Here is a 26,883-nt window from a genome sequence, read left to right as displayed (position 1 = left end):
TCACAGAACCTGAGTCTTTAGAACAAGTGAATGCTTTACCACCTGAGATTGCACAAAATTGGCATTCTGCCATGCAACAGGAATTAGCATCCTTGAAAGAAAATAAAACATGGAAACTGGTAAATCTACCTCCCAATGAACGCTGTCTGGGTTGTAGGTGGGTTTTCAAACTCAAAAGGGATGCTGATGGCAAAATCCAAAAATATAAAGCAAGGTTGGTTGCAAAAGGGTTCACTCAAAGGAAAGATTTAGACTTTGACAAGACTTTTGCACCAGTTACTAAAGGTGAATCAATTAGATTACTGTTAAAAGTTGCTGCACTCAAGGGAATGTCAGTTAACCACTATGACATTCAAACTGCATTTCTCTATGGTGATTTAGACCACAGATTATACATGCAGCAACCCCCTGGCTATGAAAAAGGGGAGAATCTAGTCTGTGAACTGCAGAAGTCAATCTATGGGTTAAAACAAGCTGCTAGATCCTGGAACCAAAAAGTAGATGAAAAACTGCAGAATTTTGGTTTTGAAAAAGGAAAAGCAGATCCCTGTGTATATATGAAGAAGGACAAACAAGGCTGTATGTATCTGTGCATTTATGTTGATGATTTGCTGCTATTCACATCAACAGAAAAACAAAGGCTTGATTTTGAAGCCTGCATGAAAAGCCATTTCATATTAAAAAGCCTTGGAGTTGTGACCAATTACCTAGGTTTGGAAAAACACAGGAAGAAGGATGGTAGCTTTCTGTTAAACCAAAGGGGAGATAATGGTAAAGTAATGTGAATGGAAAGACATAAAAAAAAAAAAATTGTCAGAGAAGATTGGTTTGCAACTTAATCTATAGTGTAAAAAGGGGAGTGTTGAGGTTTTCCTACTAATAGATTAAGACTGCTATTGTATCAAAGCATTTTGGCCAGGTGAAGGGGTTGCATTTGATTGTCTCCTCTCACGTGCTTCATGCAAAATAGCCTGGGGGGAGGACCTGCCCGGACTTGTTCTTCACTTCCTCTTTTTCTCTCTGCTGGAAATGTAGCTCAGCAAGGCTTGCTCCAAAAAGGGAGCTAGGTCCTTTAAATGTTTTGCTTTTGTTTTTGCTTTCTGTAAATAAATTATTTTTATAGAAATGCTTGGTGTGTGACTTTTTTGACCTCTCCTGGGCTAAAGGCTTTCCCAGCATTCTGCAACAGAGAGGAAGGGGAAGGCATCTGCCTAAAAAGAATTAAGCAAAATATTCATTCCAGATTACCTTTCTCTACTGCAATAGGAACAACACGTTTCATACTAGTATAGTTAACACTTCAAATCACCACTGGGGAAAGACCCGCAGTGAAGAATGTAGGAACGTTGAAGGATATCTTATATTGAGTCTACACAAGTCCAGGGTTGATGACACTCACTGGCTAAGGATTTCCATCTGGAGATGTAAGGCATTAAATGTGTCAAATCGTTTATTTCTGCCTTCATCGTGAATTAATCATGCTGCTTGCTATCTATTTTTTTTCACTGAGATTAATCACACTCACTCCAAACCATTGTTTATTTCTGTAGGTTTCATTCTTCAGCATGCTTCTTAAAAAAATAAATCCCATTGGGATTTTATTTTAAATAAACCTCTTTAGGATTGGGCAATACTTACTTCTTGAGTCTGTAGGGAGTGAAAATCCTTAGCTAAGAGCTGACAGGATACATTAAGACACTTTGTCTTGCTTGACGTTCTTTTTCCAAAGCTTTGGATGGATCTTTAGGTTACCACTTATTTCAGGCAGATGCATTTTAGCTAAGTTTTTTTCTTGTTTTTGTACATTTTTATAACCAGCTTTGACATTTCTTTAATAGAAATGTGTATTTATAAACATAATAAAAAGGCTACTTGTTCAAATTTACTAGTTGGAGTTTGTGTAGAAACAATAACTCAATATCCTGGGCCAAATGACTGTGTCAGTGTCTAGTAGACCTAGTGATTCCTAGTCCCTCAGATTCAGCAAGGTTGCTTTTCACTCTGACCTGAAATTAAATCTACTCCAATATGAAATATGTATAGGCAAATGCTTATCTACTCTCCCCACCTCCTTTTCTCTTGTTTATGCTATTGTATATTGTATTGTGTGCTATTGTTAGCTGAAGCTGCAATCCAAGGTAGACAGCACAAAGGGGCTGGTTCTATGACACCAAAGAGCCATATTGCCAAACTGAATGGCTGTGCTGTGATTTCACTACTTCATGTGTATTCTTGTTATTATCCATTAACTCTATTTTACATCTGGAAAAAAGTATCTTTTAATTTATCCCAGCCTACATATTTTACTTTCCGATCACCTCAGATCTCAAAGTTTGAACAAGAGGCTAAGGCAGTTATCCTTCAATTTTAGCAGCTGAAATGAATTCTCATTTAGCTTTGTTTTTATATGAAAAACTTTGCCTTTTTTGTAGGGACAGCTGGTTGTGTTGTGTGACTATGTTAAACAACAATTAAAAGAAAGCCCCATTAACTTCCAGAGCTACCACAGATAAGTTGGATAATATAGTATTTGCAGCATGATATTTAGGTGTAGCTGCATAGGATAGCCATTTATACGCTCTCAAAAGGAAATGCATCAGTAGAAAGGAGGAGATTGATGCAAATTGTAATGGCTGTCATTTAAACAAAAATGCAGTATATCTCATGACAGTTAGAAAGGTGATGATCAAATGCTGTAAATAGGCAAATCCAAGGCTCCTGTTGTCCTTTCTTTACATTTAAACCAAACTTGGACTTGGCAATCCTTCAAACAAATAACATCTTCAAATAGAGAGCTGTCTGGTGACAGTCTTCCCTCTAAATAAGGGACCGTGGCCTTTAGGCAGGAAAGGGTCTTTGTATGGGCTTCTACGTCACACTTAGCCATAAAATACGTTCAGGCAGTTTTGGTTCATGGGGCTTTTGAAGCTAGTTGTTGTGATGTAGTTTATGCCAGGTGTGGGCCTGTTGCTTTGTTCCAGCAATGGAGCACATGGTAGGAATCATAACAAGGAGAGGGAATTTTCAGGGCTTTTTATTTTGGAATTTGTTAGGCATTGAACAACCAAAATAGCTATTTTGAAAGAGCCTTACCATTAGCCTGAGTGAGGCAGCAGATCATATATTATATTGAATTGTTTGTTCTCCAAGAAAAAAAAAAGTGAGATTTTCTTTCTTTCTTAGCTTCCAAAATAACGTGGCTGGTGTTGACAATATGTACCTTTGCTGGGAGAGAAATGTACCATTTCCTTCTGCAGAGAACAGAAGCTCCTTGTATTACTTATGCATGGTAGAGGTCTTGAGGGAAGCAGTGATGCTTCCTAGCATAGCAAACAAGAACTATGCGATGGAATGCTGAAGAGAAGATAGAATTCCATCAACCAGGTCTCCATCTTTCTATGACAATATTCCTAGAAGCTAAAAGCTCTACTCCTCTACATGCAGAAATATATTTAGTACCTATTTTAAAAACGAATATGGCTCTGAATGGATGTGGGGTATTATATACACAAGGCTTGATTCCATCCCCCACCTTCCATTTTGCTTGCAGAGGCCGTTCTGATTTTGTATCTCAAAATACAATGCAGAAACATCTCAACATAAAAATAAAATAACTATCACATAGAAATTCTCATCCCAACCCCCAAAGGGATTTCCCCACCCTCCTTCCATTTAAATAATGAATCCAATGCCATACTGTAAATTAAAGGATTACAAGTATCTCCTTATTCTGGGACAACACTTATACTAAAAAAAACTCCAACCTCTCTTATATATTATTTTTAATTATTTTTACTTAATTAATAATGTTACATAAGAGTCCACTTTCCAACAAAAATACATAAAATAAAAATGAACAACTCACCACTAAGAAAACAACCATACTATAACAAATAAAAACATAAAGACAAAAAGCCTATAATTATAAATATAGTCCTAGTTCACCTGATTTTATAAAACTTTGAAAGAGAAAACTAAACTTTCAATATTACCAAGATGGCCCTTGGACCTCTTTTATATATTGTAAAGTATTTCATAGATACACGCGGTGGCGCTGCGGGTTAAACCTCTGAGCTGTCGATCGGAAGGTCGGCGGTTTGAAACCGCGCGGCGGGGTGAGCTCCCGTTGCTCGTCCCAGCTTCTGCACACCAAGCAGTTCGAAAACATGCAAATGTGAGTAGATTAATTGGTACCGCTTCGGCGGGAAGGTAACGGCGTTCCATGAGTCATGCTGGCCACATGACCCGGAAGTGTCCTATGGACAACGCCGACTCCAAGGCTTTGAAACGGAGAGGAGCACCGCCCCCTAGAGTCGGACACGACTGGACTTTACGTCAAGGGAAACCTTTACCTTTACCTTTACCTTGATGACTAAAAGCTGTCAGAATGGTTTATACAGTCTAGTTTTCTGCAAGTTCTCAGAGCAGAGAGATACAAATGTTATATTATGGCATGCTCCATGTTTTAAATGACTTCTATTTCCCTTCTTGGAGGTGGGGAGGCAAATTTCTCTATTTTTACATGTTGTATATCCTTTGTGATGTTTTCAGTTATATTGATTCCCCATGAGGCACAGTGTGACTGGTTTTATCCTTTTGGGAATTTGTCAGATGTGGGTTGCCAGATGTTATTCTATGGGGTTCAAACCCTCTATCAGGAATTGAATTCACAGGGAACTGAACTCAAGAGAGGGTATAGAAGTCATGTAAAACCCTGTACACGGGGCATGAGATAATGTGACTTCTCTCTCTCTCTCCCCTCTAAGAGCTTAAGGAAAGGTTGATTGTATATACCATTTGGATAACACCTCTAGATATCCTGCCCTGCAGCTTCCTGAGTACCAGAACTTGGATACCTCCTAAAGGGAATGCACTGTGTATAGGCATCTAAAGTGCAGTGATCCATGCTTTGGTACCAATTCCTGGTAGAAAGTTTGAACCTACAGAATAACATCTAGCCACCCATGTCTGACAAATCCCCAGAAGGATGAAACTGGTCATGTGGTGCCTTCTGATGGTCAATGTACCTAGATGACTAGGTGAATCAGGATAACGAAGTTGGGATGGTTCAAAATGATCTTCTGAATGCATATTGATCTATAAGATTTGTTTGCCGAATTTTCAGGCACTGAAGTAAAACTTTAACTACTGCAAACATTTTAAATCTGGGAATGATAAGTAACAGGGGATGGGATGGATCAAGGTAAGGATGAATTAGAGGATTAACAAGGTGTTAATGAAGAATTAAGCACATTATCCATGTTACATGCTCCTATGAACTATCAGTAAAGTACAAAGTTCACGAGTCAGAAAACTCCAATTTTTTTTAAATTGTACATTCGCAATCTTACTGTATCTAAAAGTGCCTAGAACAAATTTAAGCTTGAAATTTGTGGTATAAGCATATCCATCTTTGTCCTCATTCAGCCCCTGAGTGAGTGAATTAAAAATAAAACAAAACAGTGCAAACCATTTTACAAAGAAGATGATCTTTAGTAAGTACCTGCTGTGTAATGATCCATGCTGAATTCAGCTTTAGTACTTGAGTTTTCTAAAGTAAATGCTGTAAATATTACAGAATGCTGCACTAAGAATTCTGAACATTACATTAGCTAGCTTCATTACACAAACTTCAGTGTTTGGGGATGTTTCTCTGGTTGTTGTAACACTAGAGAATACTGATGTTAAAAGAAAGACTAACATGAAAGTTGTGTATAAAACTGCCTTTTCTACCCAGCGGTATTAGAAGAGGTCTTGGGTTATTATTTCAGTATCAAGAAGACAAATCAGGCAATCACACTGATTAATGTATAATGATTTATTAACTCTGATGTACTTCATTTTTTTCATACTTCCCAGTGAAACCCTCTGCAGTTATTGTACATCTGGGCCCAATAAAGGGATGGTATGGAGGGAATCTGGAGTGTAGTAACAGATCCTGCCACCACAGACATCCAGTGGAACATCATGACATCATTTTGCAAATGACACAAATTAATGTAATTTCTTCAGGCCCATCTTAACACAATAGATACATAGTACATAACTCACATCATGACACTCATGATGTTATTTGTCCTCCCCCACCCCCCACGACAGACGTCCATGATTTCCACTCTACAAGTTGATTGAATTTAGCCAACTATGTAGATATTTCTCATGCCACCGTCCACATCCTGCTAGCTATAGATTAGACATATGAGAAATATATACTCTGTAGTCCACATTTGGCCACAGCAGCTCTTTTGTGGCAGTGCCCTGGGAATCCCATCCTCTTTTCTACCACTTAGCTAACTGACTATTAGTTTGACAATAGGAACAGATATTTGTTCCCCTTCTACCAATAACAGAGGGAAAATAGCTCTTGAGCAGGTGCTCTTAGGAATGGGACAAACCTTTCCTAATCACCACCCTGTCCTGAAATCCTGCTCATGACTGCTTCTGCTTTGCTGCTGCCAAGTAGACCCTCCGGTGTTTCTTGGAGCATTTTCAAGGCCTACTAAGAGATGCAAGGATGGAATCTGGGATATTTTTTGCACAAAGGATCTGTTCTACCACTAAGCCAGTGGTCACTTTGATTGGGAATTGATTGGGAATTGGAATTGTAGTCTTAACTCATCTGCAAGATGCTTTAGTTGCCAGATACATAATGACTGGGTTGGTAAGGGCTCCATGTATCTTCAAGTCCTATCATGTGTTTATCTACTCTCTTTTCATTTATGTCTCTCTTTCTCAAAAGGATTTCATAATTTCCTTGGTTTTTTTTCCCTAAAGTCAGCTATGGTAGCCTCTATTAGAAAATAGGACAGAGACAAAAAAGCAACAGTTGCTACAAATACGTATAGTGTTATTGGTACCCCCCCCACCATTGTTATGAGCAGAAAAAGGAGCTTAATATCAGGAGTAGGTTTACTGAATCAAAGGGAGGACAATGCTTCCTAAAAGCTCAGTAATACCATCCTACGGCCAATATGCCTTGGCTCATTGTGACATGTTCATTTGTCTGTGCCCTGTGTATTTTCTGATTACCTTCGGCAAGCAAATAACATGTGTGGGGGGATGCAGGGAGTCTGCTTGTTTAATTGTGCCAAACAATCAGCAGGCCTGGTAAGGGGGCACTGCCGGTCATTAGATAACAAGGAAAGTAACATCTGCAATAAATTGGATGGGAGTATCAGAGTATTTCAATGCACAACCCTCAACTACTTTTGTCACCAAAATTGAAACAGACTAACATATGGTACATTTCTTTTGTTAATATAGGATGACAGTTCTTTCTTTCTTATTGGTGTCATTTTCTTAACTGTTCAGATCACAAGGATTTAGTTATTGATTTAGTTTCTTTATTCTGCTTTCAAGCTATGATTTTATGGAGGAGAATGAGATGTTTCAGCGGCCAGAACTAGATCTTTTAATTTTTCTATGATTATTTTAAGAAGCTAGAGACTTTGCTAGATATTGTCACTATGGCAATGTCTTTATACAAGTGGGAGAGACACCCCCCCTTTTTTTAAAAAAAACTTTTGAGCTTTCTGTATGAGGTTTTGTTGTTTGTTGTTGTTATTTTCTGTTTTAGATATGCCAAGTCTATGTAGCCTTCAAATATCTTATTTCTTCAGTTTCCCATTAAAAATGTGTATTGCCCTTAAATCAGGTGTACAAAATGTTTTAAGTTTGAACCTTTTCGATTTGTTTTGATAACATTGATATTTGACATTTGATAACATATTTGCTTCAAGTTTGAAACAGCTCTTCAGTTTCAACTCAAACTGTGTCATTTGAAATTAAAATGAAAAGCACTACTCTTAAACAATCCTATTTATATTAACTAATAAACCTAATGACATCACAATCCTTTTCAGGACTCCTCAAATGTATTTCTCACTAAGTTCAATTGAACTTACGCTCAGATGAAGACTTATAAAATTGAGTCCTTAAATATACTTTACTTTAGGGGCTATATTTCCAGCTCCAAGGAGGGAGAAAAAAAAAAACTTTCATTCTTCTGAAAACCATGAGCTAGCTAGAAAAGTTAGTTGGGGGGGAAAAAAAAGGTGAGTGCCCACAGGGAGACCCTAATCTAATAGATATTCCCAATGGCCCCATGATGATGACACTCAGTTTATCATTCCCTAAATTATTTTTGGATATATTTAGGAAGGGTTGTGTGTGTGTGTGTGTGTGTGTATAGATGATATAGATATAGATAGATATAGATGATGTAGATAGATATAGATATAGATAGATATAGATGATATAGTTATGGCGTTCCTTCAGAATTCCATATCCTCCTTTCTCCTTGACACATCTTTATGCAATAGTGTACAGTGGACTGAAGTGTATACTGCTAGCATCACTCAGGAGGGATGTCTTTGGTTCTAAGAACACTTCACCAAATGTCAGTGATTTAAAGAAAAAGAAAACAGGAACACATATAGAAGCAAATAAATAAGTAAATAAAACCCACCAACCACTGCCATAAATCTACAATGAATCTGTTATTTATCTGCTGGCAGGGCCAAATGTTTTTACTCAGGCAGGCTTTTGACATGAAAACTAATTTGGTTATTAAGTTGGATTTGTCTGTTATTTTAACTGATGGGGCTTTAATGGTACTTTAATGATGTTTTTCATAATGTTTTAAAAATATGCCTATTTTTATTAGTTTTAGCAACTCTGAGTGTGTTTTAGACAGGAAGACAGGATATAAAAGTCAATAAATAAAAATAGCACCAAACCTAAGAAATTGTTTGACAATAGGAGGAACCCAAACTTATTCAGGAGTAATTAAAGATAGTTCCCCCCCCCCCATATACTTAGACTGAAGGTGAGTTTCTAAAGAACACCATTTCTAAATTAAGAAAACTTGCTGTCAACTTTGACTGGTTAACCAGTGTGCTGTCTTAAAAAAGCCCCCTCCTTTCTTACAGACACACATATACAAAGATACACAACTGATTATTCATCTTGATTATTGAAATAAATAACAGGTAAAGAGAGATTTACATCAAAGGAGAAGAAATGTGCCAAGAATCTGGTGAACAGATTATGATTAGCAAATGAAAAATTACTTATTCATTACCTGTTCATCTTTGGCAATATAACTCTGATAAATTATGTCTTTCAAGTTTTGTCTCTTCTACATATGCATGAGATATTTTCTACAAATGCTGTATTTATATCATATCAGCAGCACCATGGTCATTCTTTTCTTGTCAATCTTTCCCCTTCTCATGAATATGCAATTAACAAGAATAAAAATAGAAATGCCTCATTTAAAAAATGAGGTATTGTGTACTTTATAATTCTGAACTGCTACTGCATTTTTTAAAAGCCTGGTTAAATTGAAGGAGTTTCCAAAGACAGAAGAGATGATGGTCAACAATGTACTATGAGTAGGTTAGTATTTAGTAAACTGCCCAAGAACTTTGAAAAGTACTTAATCTTTATCCTTAGAGCTTCTTAAACAATGGTGGTCTCGCCACTTACCAGGGATGCTGTAGCAGCATGTATCTAAGTCAGTGGATGGGTCAGATATATTCCTCAGAGGTTTTTTTTTTTTTGCCTATAACTCCCATCAGCCTCAGCCAACATGCCAAATGCTCAAGCATGATGCTACCAAATTGTCTATCTTAATCTAAAATGTCCATTACCATATCACTAGGGTCAGCCCCATCCTCAACAGATATCTACTCCTTGGTAATATGTCCAAGTGACCCATTTGCAGTCCTTTGGCCCCTGGGACAGTCAAAAAGTTGAAAAGATTATGCCCCAAACCACTCAGTCAAACTGCATGAACAATATAAGAAAATCCAAAGCTCTTGTCCTATCAGCCAGGAACCACGCTGAGACAAGGAATAGGTCTCTAGTACTTTATTACTGCTACATTAGACAGAAAATCCTAACAAACTGAAGAAGCGTGGGAAAAACCCAGACAGATAAACCGCAAAAGTCAAGGCGGGTCTGATCTGTGTCTCTTTGAATGGCTGCTTAACTCCTCAGTACTACACATGCGTTTTCCCCCCTGGATAGAGGCCCGCTCCTGCTCACCATCAGTACTCATGACATCTCTATTAACTACAGGGGTATGAAACATTCCTCAGGCATGAGGGCTGAAGAAACATCAGGCCAAAATAGAGCAAGACTTACAACCTACACCTTACTTGACATTATAAGCAACACCTAGAATCCAGTATCAACAGACACAATATTTTTATCCAGGTTGCAAAGGGTAAACCCAAAATCCTACAGTTAAGTGTGTGTAAAAGGCACTCAGTTTAACTTTGGCAGGAGGGAAGCAAAGTAAAGAAAAGAAAAGGTGAATTCCCCATTTAGTGACTGGGAGATAGGAATAAAATGTTTGCATGACACCAAAAGGAGGAAGATTTCCTGGAATGAATGACCTGGGAGACCAAGTCTTCTAAACTGCTACCTTCAGAAGTTTGGGATGCCTCATTGGTTGCCATGTTGACTCTGGCAGATACCTGACCATATAGAAAGGGCCACTTGGTTAGGGAATAATAAATATAATAAAAATAATATGAGCAGGAGTACTACAACAACTCTTTTTACCAGTATGCCGTGTTAATTTATGTGGTGTCTCCTTTTCATTCCAAGCAGCAGAGATGGCTTTTTCAGGTCATGCAAATTAACATATTAGCATGTTGACAAAGCCCTTTACAGGATCAAACTCCAATTCAGGAAACATATGTGGCAGGATAGATTGGAAAATCAGATGATGAAAATTACCGCTGTATGCAATTAGCTGCCATTTCTTATGTGAAGCTATTTAAATTGGAATAAAGTGAGCACTACTACACCATGTTGAGAATAATAGACATTTAATTATCTGCTGTCTCTTTTGAAGAAGTAACCTGAGATTTCAATGGGGGAAAGTGCCCAGCTTTCACAATATTACATTTTGTTTAAAATTAATTCCCAAGTGATAGGGTTGTGATGGGCGGCTTTGCAGAAATCCATGGTGAACTTAAGGAGACTTGTGCAGAAATGGAGTTTCATGTACTCACCACAATACACGACAAGCTTCATCAGCTCAGAAGGTCTCTTGAAAAACACCCATAACAACCCCCCTGCTTTCATACTGCTTATCTTAACAATTGCTACTGATTATTGCTTGTGTGTCTTATTTTTACTGACACACGGTTCAATAGGAAAATATATCTTTTCCTATTGAAATTATTAAGTGTTACTCATTCAACTGATCTGTATCTGTTCCAATAATTAATACATGATATCCTGTTGATGCTGTTGCTTTAAATTATGCATTGATTTTAAATACACCATCCTGCAAGTATCTGAGGTTGGTATTTTTATTTGCAGACGTTATATTCTGCATCTTTCCCTTTCATTATGCAACAGCCAGGATTTGGGCTGCTCTTCAGGTTTTTGCTAAGCTGCAGTGAAGCAGGGAATAATAGAAAAATACAGTCTGCTATCCAAAACAAAACAACAATGACAAAATATGTATGAACAGTAATGAGTGACAAAATCAGCTTACCCAAGAAAATCTCTCTCAATCTTTCTCTCTCTCTCTCTGTCCCCCTCTCAAATCCAAATCCAAATTTAATTAAACCAAAATCAAAATTTAATCAATTGTGAAAAGCATTAGAGCCAGCCCTACCATTAGGAAGTTGAGGTGATTGTCTCGGCCTTACTGAATGTTCTTCATAGATTCCCTAGATGTTCACCTCCATGGAAGGACAGAACTGTGAATGTCATGTAACTCCTCAGAGCTGTCCTTAATGTCCTGAGACATTAAATTAGCCTGATGCTTCAAAGGTGGTGAAGGACATTGTTGCACTGACTGTGCTAAATTGAGTTCAGCACCTGCTCTACATGGTCTGGGGAGAGAGCTTTCTGCCTATTGTTATTTTCAACATTTGTTTATCTTGCCACAAAAAGGATATAAAGTTGCTTTAAGTCAAGCTTTGCTGGGAACGAAGTGCAGTTACCAAGAAAAATATGTGTGGATCTATATAAAAAGTGGTCACCTTTTTTGCCACCCCAAGGCTATATTTAAAAATAGCTGATGTAATCACCGGAACAGGTAGAAATCTAGATTTTTGGCCCCTCATTTTGTCCCCTCCACCCTTTCTAAGATGTGTTAAGCCTATCTGAACTTGACAGACTAGTTTCATGTATGAATTCCCCCTCCACAAAAAAGGCAGAAAAGAGCACCACCATTTCTTAGTCCTCTCCCAGGAGGCAGGGGGAGTAATCTGAGGAGTTCCAAGATTGCAAAAAGAGATTTGAAGGTCATATATGGACTGTGGGACACCCTCTCCTGCTCTAAACCTTTGACTCTTCCATCTTGACATAGAGGGGACCAAAAACATAATTTGCACTGCTGATCAGAGGAAACAGGAGGAAATCTTTGGGAGAACAGCTATACACAGTCTTAGAACACTTGGTGGTGTTTAATTGCAGGGCTGAACTGAAATACCTCCAGCATTCTTTTCATAATATATGAAGAACAGGAGGTAATCTGCTGTTGTCCATGGTTTGTTCAGACAGTGCTTTCCTGTACTGTGTGTAGATCTCACATGAGCAAAATGAGATGTTCTGGGATTCCCATTTTCCTAAGGATATTTCACAGCTTGATATGGTCAACGCAACTAAGAACTTTCTATGATCAATGAAGTACACCCTGACTTCCTTTTGGTATTCTTTGGCTTTCTCAATTATCCAGTGTACACAGCAGCAATGTCTCTTGTTCCTTGGCCTTTTTAAAAATCAGTGTAAACCTCTGGCATCTCCATTTCCATGTAGGCCTCTAATCTGTGTTGAATGGTTCTTAGCATTATTGTGCTAGCATGCAAAATTAAGGATATTATATAATAGTTTGCACAATCTGTTAAGTCTCCTTTATTTGGTATTAGTATGTAGGGTGAGCTCATCCAATCAATTTCACTGATTATTCTTCTGTTGCTTGCCATGTTTCTCTAAATCAATTCCTCTAGCCTGCTGACTTGGTAATGACCAGAGTGCTGAACTAACTAGTACTAGAGGTTCTTGCAAATAGAGAATATTTTCTAAGCTATGTTGGAAGTTGACATGTCTACTGTACAGAATTTCAGTATACTCTTTCCATCGTTGGTCTTTTTTGAATCAGTTACTATCTATTTTGCCCTGTAGTATGCCAATTTGAGGTTGGAACCTCCTTCTAAGTTTGAAGAACTTCTGGAAGAGTTCCCTTGTTTTTCCATGTCTCTTTCTACCTTCATTGTCTTTACAGATGTTGCTGTGATACTGCAACTTGTCTCTTCTAAGAGCTGTCTGACATTCTTTGTTAAGTTCCTTCTTGGGATCTTTGTCTTTCTTGGCTTTGTTATTGTTTTCCCCTCTTGGCATTTTCTGTTTTGTTCTGATATTCAATTTGTTTTGTTTTGTTTCTTAGTCTTTCTCAGTGTCTTTTCACATTCATCCACAACAACTTCAATTTCATTCCACAGTTCCTTTGGTTCTCTGTCATTGAGGTTCAGGACTTCAAAGTGATTCCTGACATTCTCCTTCAAAATGGTGGGTACATGCTGGTTCATAGTGTGGGAACTGGCTGGCTTTTTTTCTTCTTTAGCTTAACTTGGAACTTGCACATGAGCCACTCATGATCTGTTCCATAGTAAGTCCCACCAACACCAGAACTTTACTTTTATAACTGAACTGTTCCACCACTGTCAGCCCAGCTAAGTAGACAAGACCAAGAAATCAACTCCACAGGAAGGCTAAAACTATTTTTATTGAGATTGGCTGTAATAACAGAAGCAAGGTAGAAAGACTCAATTACAGTGGCAATGAGTGCACTGTCAGAAGATCTGAAGACCAGGTTAGGGACAGATTGTCATGAAGAATATCTATCTGTATGTGTGTGTGTGTGTGTGTATGTATGTGTATGTATGTGTGTGTGTGTGTGTGTGTGTCTGTATATATATAGTCACAAAGAGTCAACACCAGCTTGACAGCACATAATCAATAATAACAGAATCTTACAAGTCTGATTATGTTGTACCTCTACCTCCTACTTATAATTCAATGAATTAGGGAGGTGTCAGTCTGATCTGCTTCTGAATGTTATCTGGCTGCTTAAAATATTTTACCCTTGTTGTATTTGCAATGGTCTTGCATATCTCCATCAAGTTCATCTTCCTTGCTTTCTATTTTGTACCAATAATATGATCAATTTGATTTCTATATATTCCATCTGGTGATGTCTATATATATAGCTATAGTTTTGGCTGTTGAAAACTGTGTTAACAAGGAAGAAAGCACTGAATTAGCAAAAACCAATAAATCAGTCCCCTGCTTTCTGTTTCCTATCTAGTCAAACTTCTTTTTCCTCCTTACCATTTCCAACTGAAGCGTTCCAATTTTGAACCAGAAGCAGCACATTTTGCTTGCTTTTCAGATTGAATTTGACCATAAAACTCATCAATCTCTTCTGCATCAGTGGTTGGAGCATAAATTCAGATAACAATCATGTTAAAGGGTTGTCCACAAAGTATAACTCCCCATTGGGGGAGATGGGTGGTGATATAAATTCAATAAAATAAATAAATAAATAAATAAATAACTGACTGATATTATTTGGTCACTGACTGCATTGTACCTGAGTACTGTTTTTGCTGTATCCTTTCTGATTATGAAAGCAGTGCTGATCCTTCTTGGTTTTTCATGTCCTGAGTAGTCAGCAGTATGATCTTCTGACTGATGACTACTTCCAGTCCATGTTAATTCATTGATGCCCAAGATGTCAATGTATAGGCAATTCATTTCATGTTGCACTGTGTTGAGCTTTCCCATTTTGATGCTTCTCACATGCCATGTTCCCACTGTAATTCTGTTTTTGCAGCTTCAGATTTTTTTTTTTTCCTGGATGGCAAAATCAGCAAGTAGACATCCTGAAGGCATTAATCTAACTGTGTCATAAACATTATTAGTACTCTGAGAGATTCTCAGTTCTTCCTTAACAGCCTTTTGAGTGCCATCCAACCTGTGGGGCTCATCATCTGGCACTATATTATCAATTTCTTTACCTTCTCTATCCATGTAGATTTCTTGATAAAAGTACTGAAGTGGTTTACAATTGCCTTCTCCCACACAGTATGAACTGATGCCTTTGTGGTTGTCACTAAAATGATCACCTGCCTCCAGCATCTTCCTATATTGCTGCTGCCTGAAATAGGTGCCTCCTTGCTTTAGCTGGGTAGCTGGCATGACTTTCATAACTTGGGTGATCTTGCTAGGATTATATTCTTCTGGCATACACTCACAGAGTTTTTTGATCAGCTGTCCCAGGAACCCACACACACACTCTCCGCAATGAGACAGCATAGCAGGATTTGAGAGACGCTTGTGTCTGGGTATAATATTAAGTCAGTATCTTTTCTGCTTCAGCAAAGGATCGTTACCTTGTTGTGGTGCTGGAGCTTGAGCACCTCAATGATGCCATGAGCTAAACCGTGAAGGGCCACCCAAGATGGGAAGGTCATGACAGAGAGGTCAGACTAAATGCGATCCCTGGGGAAGGTAATGGCAACCCACCCCAGTATTCTTGCGATGAAAACTAAATGGATCAGTACAACCAGAGATATGTCAGTATACCATTGGAAGATGAGACCCCCAGGTTGGAAGATGGTCAAAATGCTACTGGGGAGGAACAGAGGATGAGTTCAACTAGCCCCAGACGTGATGACGCAGCTAGCTCAAAGCCGAAAGGATGGATAGGGGCCGACGGTGCTGGTGGTGAATGGTGAATCTGATGTTCTAAGGATCAACTCACCATTGGAACCTGGAATATAAGATCTATGAGCCAGGGCAAATTGGATGTGGTTATTGGTGAGATGTCAAGATTAAAGATAGACATTCTGGGCATCAGTGAACTGAAATGGACTGGAATGGGCCACTTCGCATCAAATGACCACCAGATCTACCACTGTGGACAAGAGGACCACAGAAGAAATGGAGTAACCTTCATAAGTAATAGTAAAGTGGCTAAAGCAGTGCTTGGATACAATCCAAAAAATGATAGAATGATCTCAAATCAAATTCAGGGCAAGCCATCTAACATCACAGTGATCCAAATATGCGCCCCAACCACAGATGCTGAAGAAGCTGAAGTAGAGCAGTTCTATGAGGATCTGCAGCACCTACTGGACAACACGCCTAAAAGAGATGTTATTTTCATCACAGGAGACTGGAATGCTAAGGTGGGCAATCAAATGACACCTGGAATTACAGGTAAGCATGGCCTGGGAGAACAAAATGAAGCAGGACATAGGCTGATAGAATTTTGCGAAGACAACTCACTCTGCATAACAAACACTCTCTTCCAACAACCTAAGAGATGGCTTTATACATGGACTTCCCCAGATGGACAACACCGAAATCAGATTGACTACATCCTTTGCAGCCAAAGGTGGTGGACATCTATACAGTCGGTAAAAACAAGACCTGGAGCTGACTGTAGTTCAGGTCACGAACTTCTTATTGCACAATTTAGGATCAGACACAAGAAATTAGGGAAGACCCACAGATCAGCTAGATATGAGCTCACTAATATTCCTAAGGAATATGCAGTAGAGGTGAAGAATAGATTTAAAGGGCTGGACTTAGTAGATAGGGTCCCGGAAGAACTATGGACAGAAGTTCGCAACATTGTTCAAGAGGCGGCAACAAAATACATCCCAAAGAAGGAGAAAACCGATAAGGCAAAATGGCGTCTGCTGAGACACTAGAAGTAGCCCAAGGAAGAAGGAAAGCAAAAGGCAACAGTGATAAGGGGAGATATGCCCAATTAAATGCAAAATTCCAGAGGTTAGCTAGAAAAGATAAGGAATTATTTTTAAACAAGCAATGCACAGAAGTGGAAGAAGACAATAGAATAGGAAGGACAAGAGACCTCTTCCAGAAAATTAGAAACATCAGAGGTAAATTCCAGGCAAAAATGGGTATGATCAAAAACAAAGATGGCAAGGACCTAACGGAAGAAGAAGAGATCAAGAAAAGGTGGCAAGAATATACAGAAGACCTGTATAGGAAGGATAACAATATTGGGGATAGCTTTGATGGTGTGGTCAGTGAGCTAGAGCCAGACTGAAGAGTGAGGTTGAATGGGCCTTAAGAAGCATTGCTAATAACAAAGCAGCAGGAGACGATGGCATCCCAGCTGAACTGCTCAAAATCTTGCAAGATGATGCTGTCAAGGTAATGCATGCTATATGCCAGCAAATTTGGAAAACACAAGAATGGCCATCAGATTGGAAAAAATCAACTTATATCCCCATACCAAAAAAGGGAAACACTAAAGACTGTTCCAACTATTGAACAGTGGCACTCCTTTCACATGCCAGTAAGGTAATGCTCAAGGTCCTGCAAGGTAGACTTCAGCAATTCATGGAGCGAGAATTGCCAGATGTACAAGCTGGGTTTAGAAAAGGCAGAGGAACTAGGAACCAAATTGCCAATATCTGCTGGATAATGGAAAAAGCCAGGGAGTTTCAGAAAAACATCTATTTCTGTTTTATTGACTATTCTAAAGCCTTTGACTTTGTGGACCATAACAAATTGTGGCAAGCTCTTAGAGGTATGGGCCAAGTCATCTTGTATGCCTCCTGAAGAATCTGTATAATGACCATGTAGCAACAGTAAGAACAGACCAGGGAACAACGGACTGGTTTAAGATTGGGAAAGGAGTATGGCAGGGCTGTATACTCTCACCCTACCTATTCAACTTGTATGCAGAACACGTCATGCAACATGCTGGGCTTGAGGAATCCAAGGCTGGAGTTAAAATCGCTGGAAGAAACATTAACAATCTCAGATATGCAGATGGTACCACTTTGATGGCTGAAAGCGAAGAGGAACTGAGGAGCCTTATGATGAAGGTGAAAGAAGAAAGTGCAAATGCTGGCTTGCAGCTGAACCTCAAAAAAACCAAGATTATGGCAACCAGCTTGATTGGTAACTGGCAAATAGAGGGAGAAAATGTCCAAGCAGTGAAAGACTTTGTATTTCCAGGTGCGAAGATTACTGCAGATACTGACCGCAGTCAGGAAATCAGAAGATGCTTAATCCTTGGGAGAAGAGCAATGACAAATCTCGATAAAATAGTTAAGAGCAGAGACATCACACTGACAACAAAGGTCCGCATAGTTAAAGCAATGGTGTTCCCCGTAGTAACATATGGCTGCGAGAGCTGGACCATAAGGAAGGCTGAGAGAAGGAAGATAGATGCTTTGGAACTGTGGTGTTGGAGGAAAATTCTGAGAGTGCCTTGGACTGCCAGAAGATCAAACCAGTCCATCCTCCAGGAAATAAAGCCAGACTGCTCACTTGAGGGAATGATATCAAAGGCAAAATGGAAATACTTTGGCCACATCATGAGAAGACAGGACACCCTGGAGAAGATGCTGATGCTAGGGAGAGTGGAGGGCAAAAGGAAGAGGGGCCGACCATGGGCAAGGTGGATGGATGATATTCTAGAGGTGACGGACTCGTCCCTGGGGGAGCTGGGGGTGTTGACGCCCAACAGGAAGCTCTGGCATTGGCTGGTCCATGAAGTCACGAAGAGTTGGAAGCGACTAAACGAATAAACAACAATCTTTTGTGCACCCATCACAGCCCACATTGGCACAATAGGGAAACTGCTTCCATTGAGCTTGCCTTCTACCAGAAGAAAGTGTCACATTTTAACTTTAATTTGAGCACCATTTCTTCCCCATAATTACTTATTAATTATGTGCTGGGTTGTTGACACACTTATTCTTCTGGCTGTCCCTCTTCCATTACCTCTGCCACTGGGTCACACACAATAATGCAATGCGCTAACATTGCTGCTGATTTATTCCTGTTTGTTGTGTTATTTTCATAGTCTAGGTGCTTAGCCCTCCTGCTGTATAGCTGGTTGCTGAGCAACACCATTCTCTCTCCCCTCTCCCATAAATTGGTGACAGTAGTTTTTTTTTTTTTCTGTTTTAATTTTAAAACAGACCAATAGTTTTTAAACACAGATCACTAAAAAAATCAGGTGCCATTTAATTGAAACTGAGAACAAATGCTTTACATAAATTCTTTGATTGGTCTGTGTATATACAACACACACACGCCCCGAACCTCTTAAAGGATTGCAAATTTCCTGTCAGTTATTCCTTTTTAAAGAATACACACCCTATTCTTTTTTTCCATGCTATCAAATAATCTAGTACTTTATCTTCCCCTGATTGATTGAAGAGAGAGAAAGTCAAAAACAAAGACTTTATGGCACCCGCCATCTAAAAATCTTATACATACAAATTTCCCCCCCCCCCAAAAAAAATGTTCTCACTAAATATTTGCTACAGCATCAGTAGAATCCTCTTTAGGTTAAAGGGTCTTTGGACCTTCTTCCTACCCTTCCTTCCATGCCATCATACCCACCAAAGCATTACTGATAAGAAATAATGTTTACTCTCTTCTTCCATCACAAAAATGCTGGCCTAAATAGTCAAAGAGAGGGGATTAGTTCAGCCTTACTGGTAAGTTCAAGTGCTGCTGAGAGTTCAAACTATTAATACTGTAGTTGACCCCAGATTCTCCAGAATTATACTTAGGACTCTTCCACACAGGGATGTAGATCCATTAGTGGAGAAAGATGACCCCATCCCCCTATGTTACCATGATGAGACCACCTGAAATAGTCTAGGTCTTGGCTTCCTCCTGCCTCAGTTGTACAGTTTGGGACAACAGGAAGTTCCCTGTCTAAAGATAAGGAGAAAGTTGGGACTAATTGTAATTGCACACACCTGGTATGTGCTGTGGAGGTTTGGGGGTGGAGGGTTCAACTTCCTCCATTGATAGATCTGCATCCCTGTCAGGAAGAGCCCTTAAATCTATATGGCAAGGCAAGAATATCATAGTATATAAGCAACATATAATAGCACATTTTGCCAACTTGTAATAACGAATATGTTATATAAATACAAAAGACTTCAAACCCCCTCAAGGGATGTCTATTCTGACCCCACTTTCAAGACCTATATCACAATTGGAACATCACTTGAATACCACATTCAGTGTTATCAGACTTTAGATTTGCTTCATTTTCAGAGATGGTTACTTCTTACTCCTGATGTTTAACTGTCTTTGATTTTCTTTCTACTTGAGTTCTTCCACAGTTCCAGAAGAGTTTCTTTAATCTTTCATTCTTCACAGCAACAATCTTTTCCCCCCTCAATAGATTTCAAACCACCTTCCTTCTCTGTTGCCTAGGCAACCACTTTCTTTTCCTAGCCCTTAGACAGGAAAGTGCAGAGTGCTGTCCATGGGCGCCAATGTCCCCCAGGATACCTCCCTTGCTGTTTGTTTGTTTTTTTAATTGATATTAAAAATAGGGGGAAAACAATAAGTAGCTAAACAAACACCTGGAAAGCTGCCATCTTTATTTCCAAAAAATGAATCAAGGATCTTGCAAAAATAAAAACTCAAGTGGGTGCAGTTAAGTTCTTTATTTGGAAGAATGCCCACCTGCCCAGAACAAAATGAAAAGTTAGCTATGGTACAAGGAAGCTAGGGTAGAAGAAGGAAGTGTGCTCTCAACTTTTGCAGCTGCCACTGAAGATAATTTTGAAGCAATCATTCATTTATTTTGAAATGTATAAGGCTGCCCAGCTCTATGAATCTGGGTGGCATACAATAAAAGCAATCATACAGCACATTAAAAAAAATCAAAAAAGAAAAGAAAAAGGAAGTAAAACAGCCATTAAAAAACAATCACCCAAGACTGGTCACCTCTAACCTAAGGTCTGGGGACAGAGCCAGGTTTGCAGAGCAATTCTGAACATACCCAGGGTGGGGGCCAGGTATATCTTGGAAGGTGTTCTAGAGGGCAGCTGCTGCAATGGAGAATGCCCACTTCCTATGTCCCATCAGGTGACTCTCCTTAATAGATAGGACCTGGAGCATGCCAACTCTGCCTGATCATAGGCAGAAGCCGTGGGAGATAGATGGCCCTTTAGCTAACCAGGCCCTATGCAATGAAGGACTTTACAGATAATAACCACACCTTGAATTGCACCCAGAAGCATGGGTGATGATCTCATGGGTGATGATCTCAATTCCCATGGACCAGCTGTAGCTTCAATGCTTTTCAAGGGCAGTCCAATGTAAGGACTTCTTGCCACAGCTGCCACCTGCTCCTCGAGCAGAATCCATGAGTTCAAGAAGACCCCTAAATTGTTATAACATCCCTGAAAGGGGAAGTGCAATCTCATTTAGGACTAAAGATGAAACATCATGTTTAGGACTAAACATGAAACACCCTTAGCTAAAGGGCTATCGGTCTCCCATGGCTTCTGCCTATGATCAGGCAGAGTTGGCATGCTCCAGGTCCTATCTATTAAGCAGAGTCACCCGATGTGACATAGGAAGTGGGCATTCTCCATTGCAGCAGCTGCCCTCTAGAACACCTCTAGACATGCCCTCAGAGTTTCCAGTGTGACCTTCCACTTCCTTCCACACTAGGCTGAATAAATGTGCAATTAATTCATTGCTAAATTTCAGCCAAATGAAGTCTTCCTGTATCACATTGACTAAATTAGAAGTATGCCTCATATCCATGATCATGGATATGTGGCATACCTCTAATTTATACAGAGAAAATCATATTTATATTTATACAGGGAAAATTACATAGAGCTATGCTTCTCAAAGTTTAGGCAAAAGTTAAGGCAAAGTTAAAGCAAGTATTTAAGAAATTAAAAACAATGCCCTTGTTGCATGTTAAAACTGGTAGATTAGGAATAACATTAGCACTAGACATCATTCTGTGACATTGCAAGGAAAGCCAGCATTTCAAATGTGAATGTGTAATCAGCTCTAGCAAGTTGAAAGGGATGTAGCATTTACATTTGTGTGTGTGTTTGTTTGTTTGTTTTTGCCCACTCTGAAAATAATGTTAGGAGAAGTGCTTCATTAATGTTAAGATGCAAACTAGCATGTTCAGTGGAATTTTCCAGTTACATATTTTGGCAGAATTTTGGCTGAGTTTGCTTACATTTTATGTTACTGAGAAACCAGTGGTGACTGTGCTATTGGCAATAACATGAAAAACTATCTCTTTTGTAGATAACCTTTCAGGGCTGGGGAACCTATTTTGCATCTCTCGTGCAACAGCTGCCCTGGGAAACTTGCCAATTGATGGAAGACTTTTGCCCCTCTCTGTTCTCCAAAGATGTTCCTTAATATCCCACTTAATTTGTCTGTTTTGGGGGGTACCATTTTTATTTTCTAAGTAATAAGTCATATATGGCAATCCAGAAGAACAAAGTGAGAAGCTGTTTCTTTGCAGCATACAAATTATGTTAAGGGGAAAAAAAACATTTTAACTTATTGCTAAGTAGGGCTTGCTTTCTTTTAGAAATGAATTGTATCTCTGCTTCAGAGCTTATTTTCAAAAATGCAAATGTGGCAGAGAAATTTTATAAATAAATAAACACAATAAATATTTTGAACAGAAATGAAGGAAAGCGACTGGTAGGCCCCAAGGGAAGGGTTGAAGGCTGCTTGGGAGCCATATTGCCCAGACCTGCTCTTTTCTGATAATTATTCATATTTTTCTTTTTATCCATAATATGTCTGGAGGTAATAGAATAAAATAATCTTAAATATCCCCCCCCTTTTATATATAGCACATTAATGATACCCATAAAAATGATCCAAAGCTAGGGTGTTTTTTTTTTCCTTCCAGTGTTCTTTCTTTTTCTAATTACATCAGGAAGATGTATTTCTGTTCCATAATGGAGTATTACATTGAGATCAGCCCTGCTCCTTTGATTCTCCCAAAATAAATTCTTAAATGGAAATTTATGCATTATGCTGCCAATTCTTAGTTAACTCAGGGAGAAAAAGATTATCAATCTGGCACTCACATGACAAATGATACACATGAACGAGAGATCGCAAGGGTGTGCTTCACAGCAGAGTGGCTAGCGTTTGACCTAAAATCATCTGTTTCTGCCCCCTATCTGGCTGAAGACATAAAGACACAGATCCAAAAATATGATTCAGGCATTCATTTGACAATTCATGACATGTACATGGAGTGATTCAGAAGCCATTGAGATTTGGAGTGCAATTTAAAGGAAGATTTAAAAATCTAAAGTGTTTACCAAAATTGTCTTACATTTGCAGGGATAGTACGACTTTATGAGAGTATAAAAAGAAATCTAAATTAATTTAGTAAATAAGTTACTAAGATCTAACAGGATTGGCATGCTTCATGCTTCTCATTGCTTAGACAATGTCATCTGTTGTGACCCAGGAAGCATGCCTTCTCTGTTGCTGCTCCCATCTTTTGGAACTAACCCTAACCCTGGTGAGATGTGGTTAGTCTCAACCCAGCCTGCCTTTTGGAAGAATTAAGGGCCTTGTTATTTTTCCCTCAGACATTTGGTCCAGGAATGGTAGGAACTGCTGGATGACCCCCACCCCACCCTGATACATATGTGTTTGTATATTGTTCTAGATAGCTTTTTAATATTTTATTTTATAATGTGGTTTTATATAATGTTGTACACCACCCTGAATTGTGTGCTGAGTAAGGTGGCAAAATAAAATACAAGGTAGTCCTCAGTTAACAATTTGTTCAGTAACCATTCAAAGTTACAACAGCACTGGGGGGGTGGAGCTACAAGCCTGATAACACACATTTTTTGCAGCTCCCATCCATCTAATTATATTAATAGGTTTTTAGCAATTTTTATTGGATTTTTTTTTCTTGAATTCAGCTGATACTGTTTTGGGTGAGGCGACAGTGCTGAACAAGGGGACTTACAACCATTTCTCAAAAGTTGCAGCCATCACAGCATCCCCACAGTCACGTGATCACAATTCGGGCACTTGGCAACCAGCTTGCAATTATGATGTTTGCAGCATCCCACAGTCATGTGATCGCCATTTGCAACCTTCACTGCTGGCTTCCAACAAGCAAAGTCAATGGGGAAACTAGCAGGAGGTTGCAAATGGTGATCACATGATGTTGCACTTAATGGCATTGCAGGATTCACTTAACGACAGCAACTGGAACTGCTGGAATTGCTGTTGTAAGTTGGTGTGGTCACATGATGTCATGCTTTATGACTGCATCACTTAACAATGGAGTTCCCAGTCCCAATTACCATTGTTAACCAAGGACTACCAATAATAAAATAAAATAAAATAAAATAAAATAAAATAAAATAAAATAAAATAAAATAAATAATAAAGCTTCAGAGAAAAATTGTCACTAGTGTCATAGTCCCCTTTAAATATTTTTTTTCTTAAGAAATATCTAAGTTTGTATTTGGAAATAAATATGTAATCCCCTCTTCCCTTCAAGATAAAACTGCCAAAATCTGGAAGATAAGTAGACTTTTTGTGCTAGGGAAACATTACAATTTTGGCATGGTTAAAAAAGTTTGCTTATTTTTGTATTGTTGGGCAATATTATTAGGTGAGCAATTTTCATATAAACTGGTGGCCCTATAATATTGTTCTGCGATAAACAGTCTACCAAATTATGGAGAGTTATGTGTGATAAGTTTTGTTCTAGAACTACTATAAATTCAATTTTGGGATCAGAGAGCACAATAATGGATTTACTTTCCCAACCTTCCTCTGATTCAGTTGTCTTACAAGCCATTGTCCTCCTGAAGATGCTGTGTGATGGTTGCATATAATATGATGCCACCGGCTTCAGCAGGTGTCTGAATGCCATAGAATCCATCTGGTTGAATGACTGGTTGTCTAATACCAATACCGCATCAGTATAGTCAGAGATTAATGGTGGAATTGAAAACCATCATTTCATATCCTCACAATTGCTTTGCTATACATCCCTACTGTGGCCTGTTTAAACTTTGCTTCTTGTTGGGGAAGGCCAAGAGCAAGATTCTAATTGACTGCCTTTTGCACACCACTCTTCTTTTGCCCTTATTCTTGTTACTTGATTTCTCTGCCCCTGACAGATCAAAGTGGTGCTGCCTTCTCATTTAAAAGTGTTTTAATAGTGGTGCAATGCCCTAATTACCTCCCCTGCTCTGGTATTTTCTGCAGTGTAGAAAGGTCTTATACTATGATTCTGCTTCTCTGTTGTGATCCAGAACCACTATCTGAAATATACATTTCCACTTTTCCACCAGAGAAATAGTGAAGTGTGTGTGGGGGGGGAGGGTGTGTGTGTGTGTAATATGTGTGTGTAATCTTTCGGCAGAAGTGCTTATGATTTCTTCTTCCTGGTGCTCTTCACAGCTACCAATGGTGCTACCAAGACTATCTATCTACTGTTCCATCAGATCAGAGAGCTACTAAAGGAACTCAACATCCCATCTTTCTGTTCTGGCATAGAAACTGTCGCCACCATGAGATTAGCTCTGCTTTTTCTTGATGTCATCTCTAAAAACCAATAAATAAATATTTCCTTACATTGTGATAGGATGGACATCTCTAGGAGGAACTTCAGAGTATGGGTGAAGCTTCTATATTTTATGGATAACTTTTGATTGCGTGCCCAGTTATTATTGGAATAAGTACAGGGACCCGCTGAATTTTATGTTCATGTAATAGGAGATTTTCTTCTTTGGAGAGGTGAGAATTGCACAATATAATAACTAAGAGCCAAGCTCATACATGAATGCATCCTATTAATTGACTCTAGTATTAGATATTAAATACATATGGAAAGTCCTTCACAGATTTATCATAATCTCGAATGACCACTGTTTAAAAATAAGTTTGTATTGAGTGAGATGAAGATTCTGATAGAACTTGCCTCTCACCCAATACCAAATCTCCTCAAGCTCAGAGTTTTGCTATTAAATAAGTGCACCCAGCAGTGAATCATTTGGTGTCAAGTGATAAAAGTAAAGCAAGTTCAAATTATACTCTTCTAGCTCTCTGACAGGATGAGCTTAGAGTGGAACTTGAAATTAAAGTTTTTTAAGGGTCAGCATGGCACTACTTAGCTTAGAAATGATCCAAGAGCTTTTCCCCCAAATTCCAAAGATTTCACTTAATTTCTCCAAGTCAATCCCAAACCTAGAAACATCACTATATTCTCAATCTCTGACTTTTTCAATTAAGAGTCACAATAGCAAAAATAATGGGGCTATTTTGTTCATTGATCTGGTCATTTGCAAAAACATCTGAGCAGTTGCTATAAAGGGGTACCTGCAGAACAGACAAGCCACCATTCTTCTGTTGTGTTTAAAAGCTTATTGCTAGCTGTGATGGTGAAAGGGCAGCATGCTGAAGATCTTTCAACCAGGTGCTTTTCCCAACAGTTGTAACCTTATGTGCATGTTTCTGATGTAGCTGGAGTGGAAGAGAAATACACACTAAGCAATGTATTGGATGGGTACCAAGACTGGGGCATTTATGATTACCTATAAGGAAGCAGAAAAGAAGCATCCTGGAGCAACAAAAATACCTTTGCCCCCACTCCCCACAAAAAGGAATTGCTAGCATATACTCCCTTATCCCATAGTCAGTTGCTTGTAACAACACATGACCCACCTTGGTGCTTTGAATGGACTGGTCCCTTGAAAAAGCAAAGGGAAAATAGATACAACTTTAATTCATTTCACCCTAGTGCCCTTCCCTGGAAGAATTACAAGGATTATACATATTGGAAGAATTACAAGGATCTGTATAATTTAAAAAAAAAAGGTTGAATCAATCCCTAATTTAAAGTGAATTAAACAAAGTTCTGTGTGTTTGTCCAATCATATGCAAAAACCACATTGAGCCATCGCTACAAAGGAGAACCCATGAAGCCATCAACTCACCTTGTCCCATAACAACTTGTGGACAGAGTGTTATGTTAGCTGAAATCTGGGAACCAACAAGGCAGAGTGA

This window comes from Candoia aspera, chromosome 1 (assembly GCF_035149785.1).
Source record: "Candoia aspera isolate rCanAsp1 chromosome 1, rCanAsp1.hap2, whole genome shotgun sequence".
Taxonomy (NCBI): Eukaryota; Metazoa; Chordata; class Lepidosauria; order Squamata; family Boidae; genus Candoia; species Candoia aspera.
Note: the sequence above shows the minus strand (reverse complement) of the source record.